This window comes from Scyliorhinus canicula, chromosome 5, assembly GCF_902713615.1.
Source record: "Scyliorhinus canicula chromosome 5, sScyCan1.1, whole genome shotgun sequence".
Taxonomy (NCBI): Eukaryota; Metazoa; Chordata; class Chondrichthyes; order Carcharhiniformes; family Scyliorhinidae; genus Scyliorhinus; species Scyliorhinus canicula.
The window spans coordinates 132,157,748-132,173,463 of NC_052150.1; the positions used below are offsets into that span (position 1 = coordinate 132,157,748).

Genomic DNA, 15,716 nt, shown 5'->3' on the forward strand with positions numbered 1-15,716 from the left:
ACCAAATCTTGCTCCCGCAACAACCTCTCCCAGAGCTTATCATTAGCTACACTAAAGACAACTTGATCGCGGATGAGCGAAGATTGCATGACTGGGCTTCAGCCTCAAGTCAGTGACAAAATTGTCGAACGATTCACCAGGTTTTTGGGTACGAACACGGAACATGTATCTCTCAAATGTCTCATTCTTTTTGGGCAATGCCAATCAAAGTACCTGATGACTTCATCGTATCTCTTGCTATCCTCATTGTCGAACGGAAATGTATTATACAGTTAAATTGCTTATGGACCTGCCATCGTTAGCAACAACGCTGTTCGCCTTTCATTAGGCTGTGCCTGCAGGCCTGGGGCCGAAACAGAACTGCTGCTTGAAGTGCCACCAGTTTTCATCTACATTACCGTATATCTGAAAGTGGTGGTGGGGGGGGGGGGGGGGGGGATGAGTCCTTCCATTTTGAGCTTCAGCGTCTTCGAGTGCATCTCAAGTCACCACAGGCTACAGTTCACCAGGTTGGTCTGTCATCGTTATCTTCAAGTTTTCGGCACTCTGGTACCATGCTGGTTGCACCACCAGTCATCTCCAATATTGCTTATAAGGATTTCATCACCATCCCTTACCCTCCATTATTCATATATTATTCACCTGATCTGGGTGCATTGGTTAGAACTGTGAACTCCTTACATTCAAGAACTAAAACTATGCTGTTTATTGGTTTTGGCACCAGTGGAACGGTCCTCCTTCTTCTTCAGGTACCAGGACCCAAGAGAATGTTAGCAACCATGGACTTCCATTGGATTGGTCCGTGAGTATGCTCGGCAAAGTACTTCAGTGGTTTGTCATTGCCTTCCTTAATTTTCTGGCCATGGAACACTCCCGGTCTTACCTCATGCCATTGGGGCATACTGGAAGAATTTACAGGCTTATAATCAACCTATTTGGTCACATTGTGAATGTATCTTCTGCGCCACCAAGTCCTGAACTGGGACTACCCAGAGGTAGCTTTAGAAATGGGAGAATTGCAATTGTAATAAACATTAGAAGCACCCTACGTCATCCCAAATACCATGTCCACAGGAAGAAATAAAATTTCTTCCAGCAGTTGTATTGGTAAAACAATTTTCATGACCACAGATCCAATTTTGGACAAATACCAATGGACAATTTTATAATATTCTTTATCTGCATATGCACAATATTCTGAGAAACTAGACTTAAAATGAAACTGCAAAATATGGGTGAAAGTAAAGGAGGGCCTGATCACATCTTCAGAACATTTTAAAGCGCATTATAGACAATTTCTTTCTGATAGCTGTGTAGAAAAACATGGAAACCAATTTACACCCTTTCAAATTCCAAAACAGCAAAATTAGATGAATAACTGGTTGTCAGCTTTTAGAGACACTAATTAAGAGATGATTAAGAGATGATTATTGATCAGAACCATAATTGCATTAGAATTTTTATATCCACTTGAAAGAGCAAATGGGGCTTGGTTCAACATCTCATCCAAAACCAAGTACCTCTGACAAAGGAATACTCCCTCAATATTGCTCAGAAGTGTTAGTCTAAATTATATGCTCAAACCTTGAACACATGAATTCTGATCAGAGATAGGAGTGCCATAGGCGAGTCAAGCTAAATTTCAAATAGAATGGGTGATTGATGTTTCAATATTAAAATGCAAACTAAATACACACAATACTGAATGGATTCAAGGCGGCGCAGTGGGTTAGCCCTGCTGCCTCACGGCGCTGAGGTCCCAGGTTCGATGCCGGCTTTGGGTCACTGTCCGTGTGGAGTTTGCACATTCTCCCCGTGTTTGCGTGGATTTCGCCGCCACAACTCAAAAATGTGCAGGGTAGGTGGATTGGCCACACTAAATTGCCCCTTAATTGGAAGCAAAAATGAATTGGGTAATCTAAATTTTAAAAAATACTGCATGGATTTTGAGGACGAATTAAGTCTGAGGTTTATTCTTCAAACTTATCTAATTGAGATAAATATAATGTATTCAAGGTATTTTGTATTGTCACATGGAACCTTAGGATATGTTTGATCGACATTACCCCATGTGCTGTATTCCTCACATTCCAAGAGCTGTGTTGAGTGTAAGCCAGATAAAATCACATTAGAAAGAAAGAATAAAGGGGAAAACAAGTTATCTGGGCCACTGTGCAGCATCACCTAGCAACTGAAACACAGACAGAACACTGAGGAGGCTCACTCAAAAAACACAAAACAGACCTATTCATACTTAACGCATCTGTGGAATTTTAAAAAAACAAGAACAGAATGTACATATTTCATGCAGTCAGGAATAATCTGAAACAAAGTTTTTGTTTGTAAATCTCTTTACTGCATGTTTTCCAAAGATGCCTTTAAACACATACAACTGGCATACTGAAAATAACAACTGGCATACTGAAAATAAATGTTTCAGTTTAGCTCACTCGATAACACTCTTGCCTTAAATGTAAGGTTGCAGATTCAACACCCACTCACTAAGATTTAAAGGAGTGTAGTACCGAAGGAGTATTGCACTTTGGAACTGGTTTCTGATCTGAAGGACCTTAAATAGCTGCCTGTTCTGCTGGACTCTTTTAAAGCATCCAAAGCAAATACGATTGGTGGAGTTTATTCAACATTATTTGGTAATGGATAAGTGGTGTACCATTTAGAAGTAGAATGCTGATCATGAACGATGAATAGATACTGAAAACTAATCATAGGATCCCCACAGTGCAGAAGGAAGCCATTTGGCCCATTCAGTCTGCACCAACCCTCTGAAAGATCACTCCACCAAACCACTTCCTCATCCTATCGCAATAACCCCTAATCTGCACATCCCTGGACACCAAGTGGCAATTTAGCATGGCCAATCCACCTAATCTACACATCTTTGGACTGTGGGAGGAAACCGGAGCACCAGGAGGAAACCCACGCAGACACGGGGAGAACGTGCAGACTCGACACAGTCACCCAAGGCCAGAATTGAAACCGGGTCCCTGGCGCTGTGAGGCAGTAGTGCTACCTACTATGCTTAATAGTTCAGATTAAATAAATGGCTTACCAAATTAGAAGTAAGCAAACAAAAAAATGTGATCTCTTTCACAAAAAAGGGTTCAGAATTTACAAAGATAAAAGTAAGAGAATACAGAATCAAGTTGAATGAGTGACCTGAAATACAAAGGAAGACATAGAAAAGTCTACTGCAACCGAGGTTAAACATAATTTTTAAAATTCAGTACTATAAAGGGAGAAATCAGGGAAGGATAAAATTATAAAGGCCCTTCCTGCCGATTCCCTTTTTTATTTCTTTATTTTTGTGTTATCATTTAGATGCTTAATGGACATGCACCTTTAAGTCGAGCAGGGAAGAAAGGAACTCAAAAGGTTAAAAAATAGAACACTGTTCTGGCCTTGGGACATCAGAACTCAAGGCTTTTCGGCACCCGAGAGATTGATGGGACTCGGTTCAATTGGTTGGGTGGTGGCCAACGAATTGGCCGAAAGGTCGTTTTCTGCCCGGCAACAGGCGGTGATTGGGTCCTGCCTGAGCGGAATAAATTTTTGAGATCCAGGGAAAGACAGTAGGATACCTGGACATGGATAAAAGGACCTGCTCTCTCTCTCCCTCGTGTTTTCTCCAGAAAAGCTGCTGCATTTCTGAAACTGCAGAGACATAAATGAATCTACAGTTAAAACCATCATAGACTGGAAACAGAAATCTTGAATTGAAAGCCTTTAAGGATGGTGTGCTAGGAATAACCATCTGAAGCAAAGACTCATCTTTTTGATTTACTTATTATTTTACCCCCCCCCCCCTCTTCTCCCCTCTGTTTGTCTGATTTGTGTGTCTAGAGGGTGGGACAAATCAATGTGAGGATGAAATAGAATAGTTATTGTGAATGACTAGGGATGACATGAGTAACCTATCCCTCCAAAGTGTTAGCCAAAGTAAAATCAACATTTTTGATTCAAGTTATGAACAGACAAGAAGGACGTGAAACAATTACCAGATATAGACAGTATTTATCCCAGATTGTTAATAGGAATAGGCAGGGAGATTTGAAAGAACCGACAATTAAGAGAGATTCACTGGACACAGACAACTACCAGGTAACTAGAAATAATCTAATGAGGTGCTTAGGTTTGAAAAGGAATGATGTCCTCATTAGTGCTACATCCACTTGTTAGGAAAACAAAAAGTAGTTTTCAGAGATTTATGTTTGTATTGGTAAACATTAGAAATAAGGTAGTTTTAAGTGCCTGGAAGAGTAAAGTCTACAGTTTTTATGCTGAAAAAAGGTGTTTGTATATGTGGGGGTTGGTTAAATTCCAACTGTGTTTCTATTATGCTTGTGGGGGGAATACCCTGTGAAGACTAATTGAATCAGTGGTTGCTTAGCAACTGGGGTCTTGTAAGTTAGAACAGCTTTTATGTTCTAGTTTAGCTCATTCGTGGGCAGCTGAAGATACGTAGAGAGAGAAGTCAGCTCTCACAGATTTGCGAGAAACAGTCGATTTAGAAGGCCAGAGAGACCATCTCTCTCGGCTTTGCTAGAAGAACAGCCATACATTGGAGTAATAGGTAAGAAAACAGGGGCAGATATCTGAAGAGAAGCTAGTTAATAAACCTAAAAGGAGAGAAATTTCTAAGAAGCCAGAGGTTAAAGGTACTGGAATAGAGCACTGTTCAGTAAAGACAGGGGCAGAAGGCTGAGATGCCAGAAAGATATCGGGCGTGATTTTCAGATTTGAGAGATTTTACTGCCGCCTGTGTAATGTGAGTTGAAATATCAATGAAAATTGGTGGCTAGATCACTGAGTTTGTGTAAAAGCATTCAGGACAAAGAAATCCTGAAGCAGGTGAAGAAGAATCCTGGACTGGATTCACTGTATAAAGTGGAGCGGAATTTCTCTTTAAAAGTTTCATTTGGAAAGCATCGTCTGGATTTTGGAATGCAAACTGCTAACATAAAGAGAAAATTTTAAAGCATTTTTATGGAACTGGAGTTTGGAAATGCTCACCTGACAATCGTCTGGGGGGATTTGGAGGATACGCCCACAAACATTCACTTGGGGTTCAGAGTGGAGAGTACATTTGTGAAAAGTACTCCATCGTAAGTCTTGTGTGCTTAAACGGGACTTTGTGTTAATGATACCACTGTGGATTAATCTGTACTTTGTAATCTGTGTTAATTCCAAAACCTCTGTGTAATATTGTTAAGGTAAGATTGGGGGGGGGGGGGGGGGGGGAGAGTAAAGTATTCTAACCTAACTTTTAACGTTGTTTAATAAATGCTTTTTTTTTGTTAAAACTAATTAGCTGTCCTGTGACTCTGTTCCTCCACATTAAAAAAATGAAACTTGTGATCTTTTGAACCAGGCTTAATTCTGGGATCTTCCTATCCAGTTATAGCAGCAACCTGGATCGGAACACACTCCTGTACAATAATAGAACTAATCAAAAGCAAACAACTGTAAATAACTAACATAACATCATGTCTGACCAACCTCCCTGACTTATTTGAAGAAATAATATCCTAATTCAGCTGTGAAAAGTCCTAGAATAGTGCATCTAGCCTTTCAGAAGTCATCTGATAAAGTTCCACACAGAAGCATCAGCAAAATTTCAAGCTGTGGTAATTCAGGGTAAATTAAGACAATGAACAAGAAACTACCCAAAGGTTAGAATGCAATGAATGCTCATTACAGAAGTTAACTATCAGGTACAGTACCGAGCAGGGTGGCATTAGGGTTACAGTTGAGACCATTACCTAAATGACCTGGACTTAAAAACTCAATGATAACATTTACTTATATATCAAACTTGAATGGGCAGTTGGGTAAAGTCAATGGCAAATGAACTTTAATCACAACAAATGAAAAATACTCCATGGTAAGACAAAAAAGAAAACCTATGCACACACACTGTATATACACAAATACACCATATGTACACATACAGGTACATACATATATACACAGATTATATATAATATATACACAACACAAACATAATTGCGTGTACATATACACAGTCACACATCTGTATACACACATGCGGACAGTGTATTTACATCTACAGGCACACGTCCAAGTACACACACATTAGAGATACAGAAATAGGTACACGCACTATGTACGCACGCGTGTGCTACACAGAAATGCGACATACGTATGTGCTACACAGACGCTATGTATGCATGCACTGCACAAAGATGCTACATATGCACATGTGTGCGCTACACATATGTGCATACACATTTGCTACATAGACACACGCGCTATATATATGTACTTATAAATAATGCCTGGGCAGGATCAGGACAGATGTGCTCAGCGGAGTAATTGTCAGAGACATTGGAGAGGGTTTAAACCAGTCATTTTCAACCCAGTGTCGCGACCCACCGGATGGGTGTCGGGAGGGTAGCGGGGTCATGCGCATGCCATTCCCGATCGCGGGGCCATGCCTCGTGGGGTTCCCGATCGCGGGGCCATGCCTCGTGGGGTTCCCGATCGCGGGGCCTTGCCTCGTGGGGTTCCCGATCGCGGGGCCATGCCTCGTGGGGTTCCCGATCGCGGGGCCTTGCCTCGTGGGGCTCCCGATCCCGGGGCCATGCCTCGCGCCGTTCCCGGGGCCATGCCTCGCGCTGTTCCCGATCACGGGGCCATGCCTCGTGGGGCTCCCGATCGCGGGGCCTTGCCTCGTGGGGCTCCCGATCCCGGGGCCATGCCTCGCGCCGTTCCCGATCACGGGGCCATGCCTCGCGCCGTTCCCGATCACGGGGCCATGCCTCGCGCCGTTCCCGATCACGGGGCCATGCCTCGCGCCTTTCCCGATCACGGGGCCATGCCTCGCGACGTTCCCGATCACGGGGCCATGCCTCGCGCCGTTCCCGGGGCCATGCCTCGCGCCGTTCCCGATCACGGGGCCATGCCTCGCGCCATTCCCGATCACGGGGCCATGCCTCGCGCCATTCCCGATCACGGGGCCATGCCTCGCGCCGTTCCCGGTCATGGGGCCATGCCTCGCGCCGTTCCCGGTCATGGGGCCATGCCTCGCGCCGTTCCCGATCACGGGGCCATGCCTCGCGCCGTTCCCGGTCATGGGGCCATGCCTCGCGCCGTTCCCGATCTCAGGGCCATGACTCGCGCAGTTCCCAATCGGTGCAAGGCCTGAATTATGACATGTAGTTTTTGGTTATCGACCTGAGTGGTCATAACTACTTCCAGCTAGTGCCCATCTTTTACCCATTCCTAGTTTAAGTCTGGAGCGTTATCGCGTTGCGCGACTGTCCTCCCCCATCAAGAGTAGGAGCTGTCGCCTGAGGACCACCGCGCAGGAATTGTCATATGCTGGTGACAAGGGGCTGGTTTAGCTCACTCAGCTAAATCGCTGGCTTTTAAAGCAGACCAAGCAGGCCAGCAGCACGGTTCAATTCCCGTACCAGCCTCCCCAGACAGGCGCTGGAATGTGGCGACTAGGGGCTTTTCACAGTAACTTCATTGAAGCCCACTCGTGACAATAAGCGATTTTCATTTCATTCATTTCATTTTCATATGCACAACAATAACGTAAGGTGGCTGGTGGATCGGAGGTCTGTGGCCAAATGGGGGACGCACTGGATGGCAGTGGGCTGGATAACCCTTTTTAAACTGGTATGTGTGTTGGCTTTAGCTCATGACTAAAGCCCACACACTGATGCCATCCAACGGCTTAAAATGGTCGTGCTCGATGGTACACAAACTCAAGGATGCTCAGGTGCGTGGTGGACACCCGTCTGAGCACACCTCTGCTGAGCAGAATTTCACAGTGGCCCCAACCCCCAAGGCCTCCCATGGCTGCCAGTGCCCCACACTTCCTCGTGGGCTGGGCCAAGATGGCCATTAATAGGTCCAGTCAGTGGGCAGCCAAAGAGGTTGCCCGTGTCGACTGCCCTCTTCCATGTTTATGATCGCTGCCGAGTATCCCTGGATGGGATGGCGCGGTGTTCACGCTGGGCACCCCAGGACTGGGATGTTTTAGCAGCCACTTCATGAATGTTACGGAACGTTGGGAAATAAATAGTGACATCTTGAGGAGTGTGCATATGACAGAAGGAGGTGCGGGAAGTGTTAAAGCGCGTCAAGGTTGATAAATCCCCAGGACCTGATGAAATGTATCCCAGGACATTGTGGGAGGTTAGGAAGGAAATTGCGGGTCCCCTAGCAGAGATATGATAATTGTCAACAGCCACAGGCGAGTGGCCTGAAGACTGGAGGGTAGCAAATGTTGTGCATTTGTTTAAGAAGGGCTGCCTGGGAACTACAGACTGGTGAGCATAAATCGGTGGTGGGTAAGTTGTAAGAAGATATTCTGAGAGATAGGATTTACAGGCATTTAGAGCGGCGAGAACTGATTAGGCAAAGTCAGCATGGCTTTGTGAGTGGCAAATCATGTCTCACAAATTTGATTACGTTTTTTGAAGGGGTAACCAAGAAGGTTGAGGAGGGCAGTGCAGTCGACGTTATCTACATGGACTTTAGCAAGGCCTTTGACAAGGTACTGTATGGTAGGTTGTTGCATAAGGTTAAATCTCACGGGATCCAGGGTGAGGTAGCCAATTGGATACAAAATTGGCTTGACGACAGAAGATAAAGGGTGGTTGTAAAGGGTTGTTTTTCAAAGTGGAGGTCTGTGGCCAGCGGTGTGCCTCAGGGGTCAGTGCTGGGTTCACAGTTACTTGTTATTTATATTAATGATTTTGGTGAGAATTTAGGAGGCATGGTTAGTACGTTTGCAGATCACAGCAAGATTAGTGGTATAGTGGACAGTCAAGAAGGTTATCTAGGATTGCAACGGGATCTTGATCAATTGGGCCAGTGGGCCGATGAATGGCAGATGGAGTTTAATTTAGATAAATGTGAGGTGATGCATTTTAGTACATCAAATTAAGGCAGCACTTACTCAGTTAATGGTAGGGTGTTGGATAGAGTTATAGAGCAAAGAGATCTAGGAGTACAGGTTCATAGCTCCTTGAAAATAATAATCTTTATTGTCACAAGTAGGCTTACATTAACACGGCAATGAGGTTACTGTGAAGTTAAAGGCCCTAGTTGCCACATTCCAGCGCCTGTTCAGGTACACTGACGGAGAATTGAGAATGTCCAATTCACCTAACAAGCATGTCTTTCGGGACTTATGGGAGGAAACCAGAGCACCCAGAGGAAATCCACGCAGGCACAGGGAGAATGTGCAGAATCCTCACAGACAGTAACCCAAACGGGAATCAAACTCGGGACACAATCGCTGTGAAGTAACAGTACTAACCACTGCGCTACTGTGCGGCCCTGGAGTCACAGGTGGACATGGTGGTGAAGAAGGCATTAGGCATGCTTGGTTTCATTGATCAGAACATTGAACACTGTCGTTGGGACATCTTACTGAAGATGTACAAGACATTAGTCAGGCCACACATGGAATATTGTGTACTTCTGGTCACCCTATCATAGAAAGGATATTTTTAAACTAGAAAGGATTTACTAGGATGCTACCGGGACTTGATGGTTTGAGTTATAAGGAGAGGCTGGATAGACTGGAACTTTTTTCCCTGGAGCATAGGAGGCTTAGGTGTGATCTTATAGAGGTCTATAAAATAATGAGGGGCATGGATAAGGTAGATAGTCAAAATAAAAGCAAATTACCGTGGATGCTGGAATCTGAAATAATAAGAGAAAATGCTAGAAAATCTGGCAGCATTTGTAAGGAGACAAAAGAGCTAACGTTTCGAGTCCAGATGTCCCTTTGTCAAAGCAGTCATCAGCTTTGACAACGGGTCACCTGGACTCGAAACGTTAGCTCTTTTCTCTACTTACAGGTGCTGCCAGACCTGCTGAGATTTTCCAGCATTTTCTCTTCAGGTAGATAGTCAATATCTTTTCCCAAAGGCAGGGGAGTCTAAAACTAGAGGGGATAGGTTTAAAGTGAGAGAGGAGAGATACAAAAGGATCCAGAGGGGCAATTTTTTCACACAGAGAGTAGTGTCTGGAATAAGCTGCCAGAGGCAGTAGTAGAGGTGGGTACAATTTTGTCTTTTAAAAAGCATTTAGACAGTTATTTGGGAAAGATGGGTATAGAGGATTATGGGCCAAATGCAGGCAATTGGGGACTAGCTTTGTGGTAAAAACTGGGCGGCATGGACAAGTTGGGCCGAAGGGCCTGCTTTCATGCTGTAAACCTCTATGACTCCAAGACTCTCACATTTTGTTTTGATCTTTTCAGTTTCTCAGCCGACACTAAGAAGAAGCCATAGAGTCTTACAGCATAGACAGAGGCCATTTGGCCCATCGTGTCTGTGCCGGCCATCAAACATCTATCTATTCTCAACACATTTTCCAACACTTGGTCCATAGTCTTGTATGATACAATGTTTCAAGTGCTCGTCTAAATGCTTCTTAAAAGTTGTGATGGTACCAGCCTCTGCCACCCTTTCAGACAGCGAGTTCCAGATTCCCACCACACTCTGGGTGAAAAGGTTTTTCCTCAAATCTCCTGCTCCTTACGTTAGATCTATGTCACCTGGTTATTGACCACTCTACCAAGGGGAAAAGTTTCTTGCTATCGACCTTATCCATATCCCTCATAATTCTTCATTAAAACGTGAAGCTGCTGAGGGGAACAGGCTAGGGGTGCAAAGATACGTGTAGCCCCCCCACCCCCATGCCGGAGAGGGAGGGACATGCCTGGACGGTGCCCTGGCACTACCAGGGTGGCACTGCCAGGGAGCTGAATTGGGGGGTCTCGCCTCATGTGCGTTGGAGGATGGAGTTTGTCCTGTTGCTTGTATGGGGAAGGGGAGGTTTCCCTAATGCTTGTGTGTGTGCGTGTGGGGGGGGGGGGGAAGAGGAGAAGAGAATGGGGGTCGCCCCGAACTCATCTCCTTAAAAGGTCTCAACTGAGGAAGGGCGTTCTTGCCCTAGAGGGTGTGCAGCAAAGATTTACCAGACGGATTCCTTGAATTACTGGACTGACAGATGAGGAGAGATTGTATTCGCTGTTCTCCCCATGTTTACGTGGGTTTCGCCCCCACAAACCAAAAGATGTGCAGGGTAGGTGGATTGGAAATGCTAAATTGCCCCTTAATTGGAAAAATAAATTGGGTACTTTTTGTTCCAGTGTCGACTGGTCTTTCTGCCAAAGCCATTTATTCAAAGGGTGGATAGGCTGGTCTCCTCATTTGTGTGGGCAGAGAAGGTTGCGAGGTTAAGGAAAGGGGTACTTCAAAGGAGGTGGCAGTCGGGGGGGTGGGGGGTAGGCTCGTCCAAATTTGTTGCATTATTATTGAGCGGTGAATGCGAAGAAGGTGCGGGGCTGGAATAGGGAGGCGGAGACTTTGTGGTTGTGGATGGAGGCGAGGTCCTGTAAGGGATCGGGGCTGCGGGACGCTGGCAATGGCGCCGCTGCCGCTAGCCCCGGGGAAGTATTCCGGGAATCCGGTAGTGGTAGCTACGCTGAGGATCTGGGGCAATTTCAGCTGGACTTCAAGTTGAGGACAGGGTCAAGGGTGCTGCCGATAAGAGAGAATCATGGGTTTGAGCCAAGGAGGAAGGATGGAAGGCTCTGGGGGTGTGAGGAGAAAGGGGTGAAAGAGATGAAGCATCTGTTTCTGGAGTGGTGTTTCGCAAGTTTGGAGGTGTCGAGGGTGAAGTATAGGCTGCAGCGTGAAGAGTGCTTTAGGAATATGCAGGTGCGGAACTTCGCAAGGCTTTCCCAAGTTTTCCAGTGGCATTGCACTCCTCGTTCCTGGAGGAAGTGCTGTCGGTGGAGTGTGGGGGGGGGGGGGGAGGTGGGGGGGAGGGGGGGGGGTTTGGAGAGTGGGGTTGTTTCAGAGATCTATGGTAGGATTTTGGAGGAAGTCAAGGAGTCTATGGAAAGGAATAAGGCCAAGTGGGAGGAAGAGTTGGGAATGGACTGGCTGAAGGGTTAAGGTGCTGAGTGCTGCAAAGGGTCAATGGCTCAACATCGTGTGTGAGACTGGGGTTGATTCAACTAAAAGTGTTGTATAGGATGCTCTTAACGAGGGCAAGAATGAGCCGGCTGTGTGGGGCAGTGGAGGATAATTGAGAGTAGTGCGAGAGGAGCCAGCCAACCATATCCATATGTTCTGGTCCTGCCCGAAGTTGGAGAGACATTGGGGGTCGTTTTACAGCACCATGTCCGAGGTACTGCATAGGGAATTGGAGCCGGGTGCCCAAGAAGCCATATTCGGGGTGTCAGAGCTGCTGGAGGTATACACGGGAGTAGGGGCAACAGACGTTTTAGCCTTCGCCTCATTGATTGCTCACAGGCAGGTCCTGTTGGGTGGAGGTCAGCTCTCTCCCACCCTCCCCACCTTTGCCTCGGCTTGACTGGGGCACCTGTTGGAGTTTGTCCTTAGAAAAGGTGAAATTTGCCCTGAGAGGGGAGGGTAAGGGGTTCCACTAGAGATGGGGTTGTTCATTTTACATTTTGAAGAACCTCTAGCTGCTGAAGATTTTGCGGGGTGGGGGCAGATGTCGGGTATTATTGGTGTAAAATGTTGAATAAAAATATATTTTTTAAAACATCGACTCCAGACCTCCAGGAGGGGGGGAGGGGGGAGGGGGGAGGGGGGGGAGGGGGGGAAGGGGAGGGGGGGGGGAGGGGAGGAGGGGGAGGAGGGGGAGGGGGGAGGGGAGGAGGGGGGAGGAGGGGGAGGAGGGGGAGGCGGGGAGGAGGGGGAGGAGGGGGAGGGGGGAAGGGTGGAGGAGGAGGGGGAGGAGGGGGAGGGGGAGGGGGAGGAGGGGGAGGGGAGGAGGGGGGGGGGAGGAGGGGGAGGAGGGGGAGGGGGAGGAGGGGGAGGAGGAGGGGGAGGGGGGTAGGGGGGAGGGGGAGGGGGGAGGGGAGGGGGGGAGGGATTGGGGGGGAGGGGGGAAGGGATTGGGGGGGGGGGGGGGAAGGGATTGGGGGGGTTGGGTAGGGTGCTCTTTCCAAGAGCCGGTGCAGACTCGATGGGCCGAATAGCCTCCTGCTGCACTGTACATTCTATGAAAGCACTGTTGCTCAGTTTGGTTCCACCAGGGCCACTGATCTTGTAGAATAGCTATCATAGAACCCCCCCCCCCCCTTCTCCCGCCCCGCCAGGAGCAGAAGGAGGCCATTCAGCTTATCAAGTCTGCACCTACCCTGTGACAGAGCACCTTACCGGAGGCCCGCTCCATCGCTCTATCCCCATAATCGCACCTAACCTGCACACCTTTGGACACTAAGAGGCAACATTAGCATGGCCAACCCACCCAACCTGCGCATCTTTGGACTGTGGGAGGAAACTGGAGCACCGGGAGGAAAGCCACACAGACATAGGGAGAACGTGCAAACTCCACACAGTCACCCAAGACCAGAATTGAACACAGGGTCCTGGCTCTGTGAGGCACCAGTACTAACCACTGTGCCACCTGACCACATTACAGCCATTGTTCAAACATTAACTTCAAAGGTGAGGTGAGCGTAACTGCCCTTGACACCAAGGCAGCATCTAAACTTTTAGCCAATAATGTTGTTGACCAGTTTGTTCTTTTCCTCCTCATTCCATTAAAGTTAGCCTTACCAAAATCTAGGATTTTTTCCAACATGTTATGTTTCTCCTCCTCAAGCAATGCAACAAGACCTGGACAATATCCAGGCTTGGGCTGACAAGTGGCAAGTGACATTCACGCCACACAGCATCAGACAATAACCATCTCCAATAAGAGATAATCTAACCACCACCCGATGACATTCAACGGCATTACCATCACTAAATCCGCCACTATCAACATTCTGAAGGAGGTTATCATTGACCAGAAACTTAACTAGACAAGCCATATAACTACTGTGTCTAAAAGAAGTGAGATGCTTGAGATCCTGTGATAATACATATCCGTATATACGCTCACAATATAATATAATATATATATATATATATATATACACACACATATAGACACACACATTCTACATAAATATGTATAGATATATCTATATATATAATATATATACACACACAAACACTCACTCTCTCTCTATATATTAAATATTATATATACACTACCTACACGTGCACATACGCACACACTCTACCTAAGTGCACATACGTGCACATACGCGCACACTCTACCTAAGTGCACACTACTCTACCGACCTACGCACCACTCCTACCCTACCGTCCACACTCTACCTACCTACGCACACATCCTTAAACTACCTACGTCAACACCTCTAACTACTACGCACACTCTACTACTCTACCTACCTACCGCAACACTCTCCTACCTACGCACACTTCTAACCTAACCGACGCACACTCTAACCTACCTACGCAACACTCTACTACCTACGCACACTCTAACCTAACCTTACGCAAAGACCACCTCTAACCTACCTACGCACACTCGTACCTACCTACGCAACTCTACCGACCTACGCACCTACCTACCTACGCACACTCTACCTACCTTACGCACACTCTAGCCTACCTACGCAACAAACTCTAATACCACGCACCTCTACTACGCACACTACCTAACTACCCTACTACCTACGCACACTCTACCTACCTACTTGCACAACTCTACCGTACCTACGCACACTCTACCTACCTACGCACACTCTACCTACCTACGCACACTCTACCTACCTACGCACACTCTACCTACCTACGCACACACTACACTACGCCACCTACCTACCTAGCACACTCTACCTACCTACGCACACTACCTACCTACGCACACTCTACCTACCTACGCACACTCTACCTACCTACGCACACTCTACCTACCTACGCACACTCTACCTACCTACGCACACTCTACCTACCTACGCACACTCTACCTACCTACGCACACTCTACCCTACCTACGCACACTCTACCTACCTACGCACACTCTACCCACCCGCGCACACTCTACCTACCTACGCACACTCTACCTACCTACGCACACTCTACCTACCTACGCACACTCTACCTCCTACGCACACTCTACCTACCTACGCACACTCTACCTACTACGCACACTCTACCTACCTACGCACACTCTACCTACCTACGCACACTCTACCTACCTACGCACACTCTACCTACCTACGCACACTCTACCTACCTACGCACACTCTACCTACCTACGCACACTCTACCTACCTACGCACACTCTACCTACCTACGCACACTCTACCTACCTACACATACGCACACACTCTACCTACCTACACACACTCTACCTACCTACGCACACTCTACCTACCTACGCACACTCTACCTACCTACGCACACTCTACCTACCTACGCACACTCTACCTACCTACGCACACTCTACCTACCTACGCACACTCTACCTACCTACGCACACTCTACCTACCTACGCACACTCTACCTACCTACGCACACTCTACCTACCTACGCACACTCTACCTACCTACGCACACTCTACCTACCTACGCACACTCTACCTACCTACGCACACTCTACCTACCTACGCACACTCTACCTACCTACGCACACTCTACCTACCTACGCACACTCTACCTACCTACGCACACTCTACCTACCTACGCACACTCTACCTACCTACGCACACTCTACCTACCTACGCACACTCTACCTACCTACGCACACTCTACCTACCTACGCACACTCTACCTACCTACGCACACTCTACCTACCTACGCACACTCT

General features: G+C 47.1%; 1 protein-coding gene across 2 annotated transcripts in view; it reads right to left on the minus strand.

Moving 5' to 3' along the window:
* LOC119966276 (tyrosine-protein phosphatase non-receptor type 3-like) overlaps positions 1-15,716 on the minus strand; it is a 132,434-nt gene that overhangs the window by 104,106 nt on the left and 12,612 nt on the right. The gene's annotated exons all lie outside the window — the stretch shown is intronic.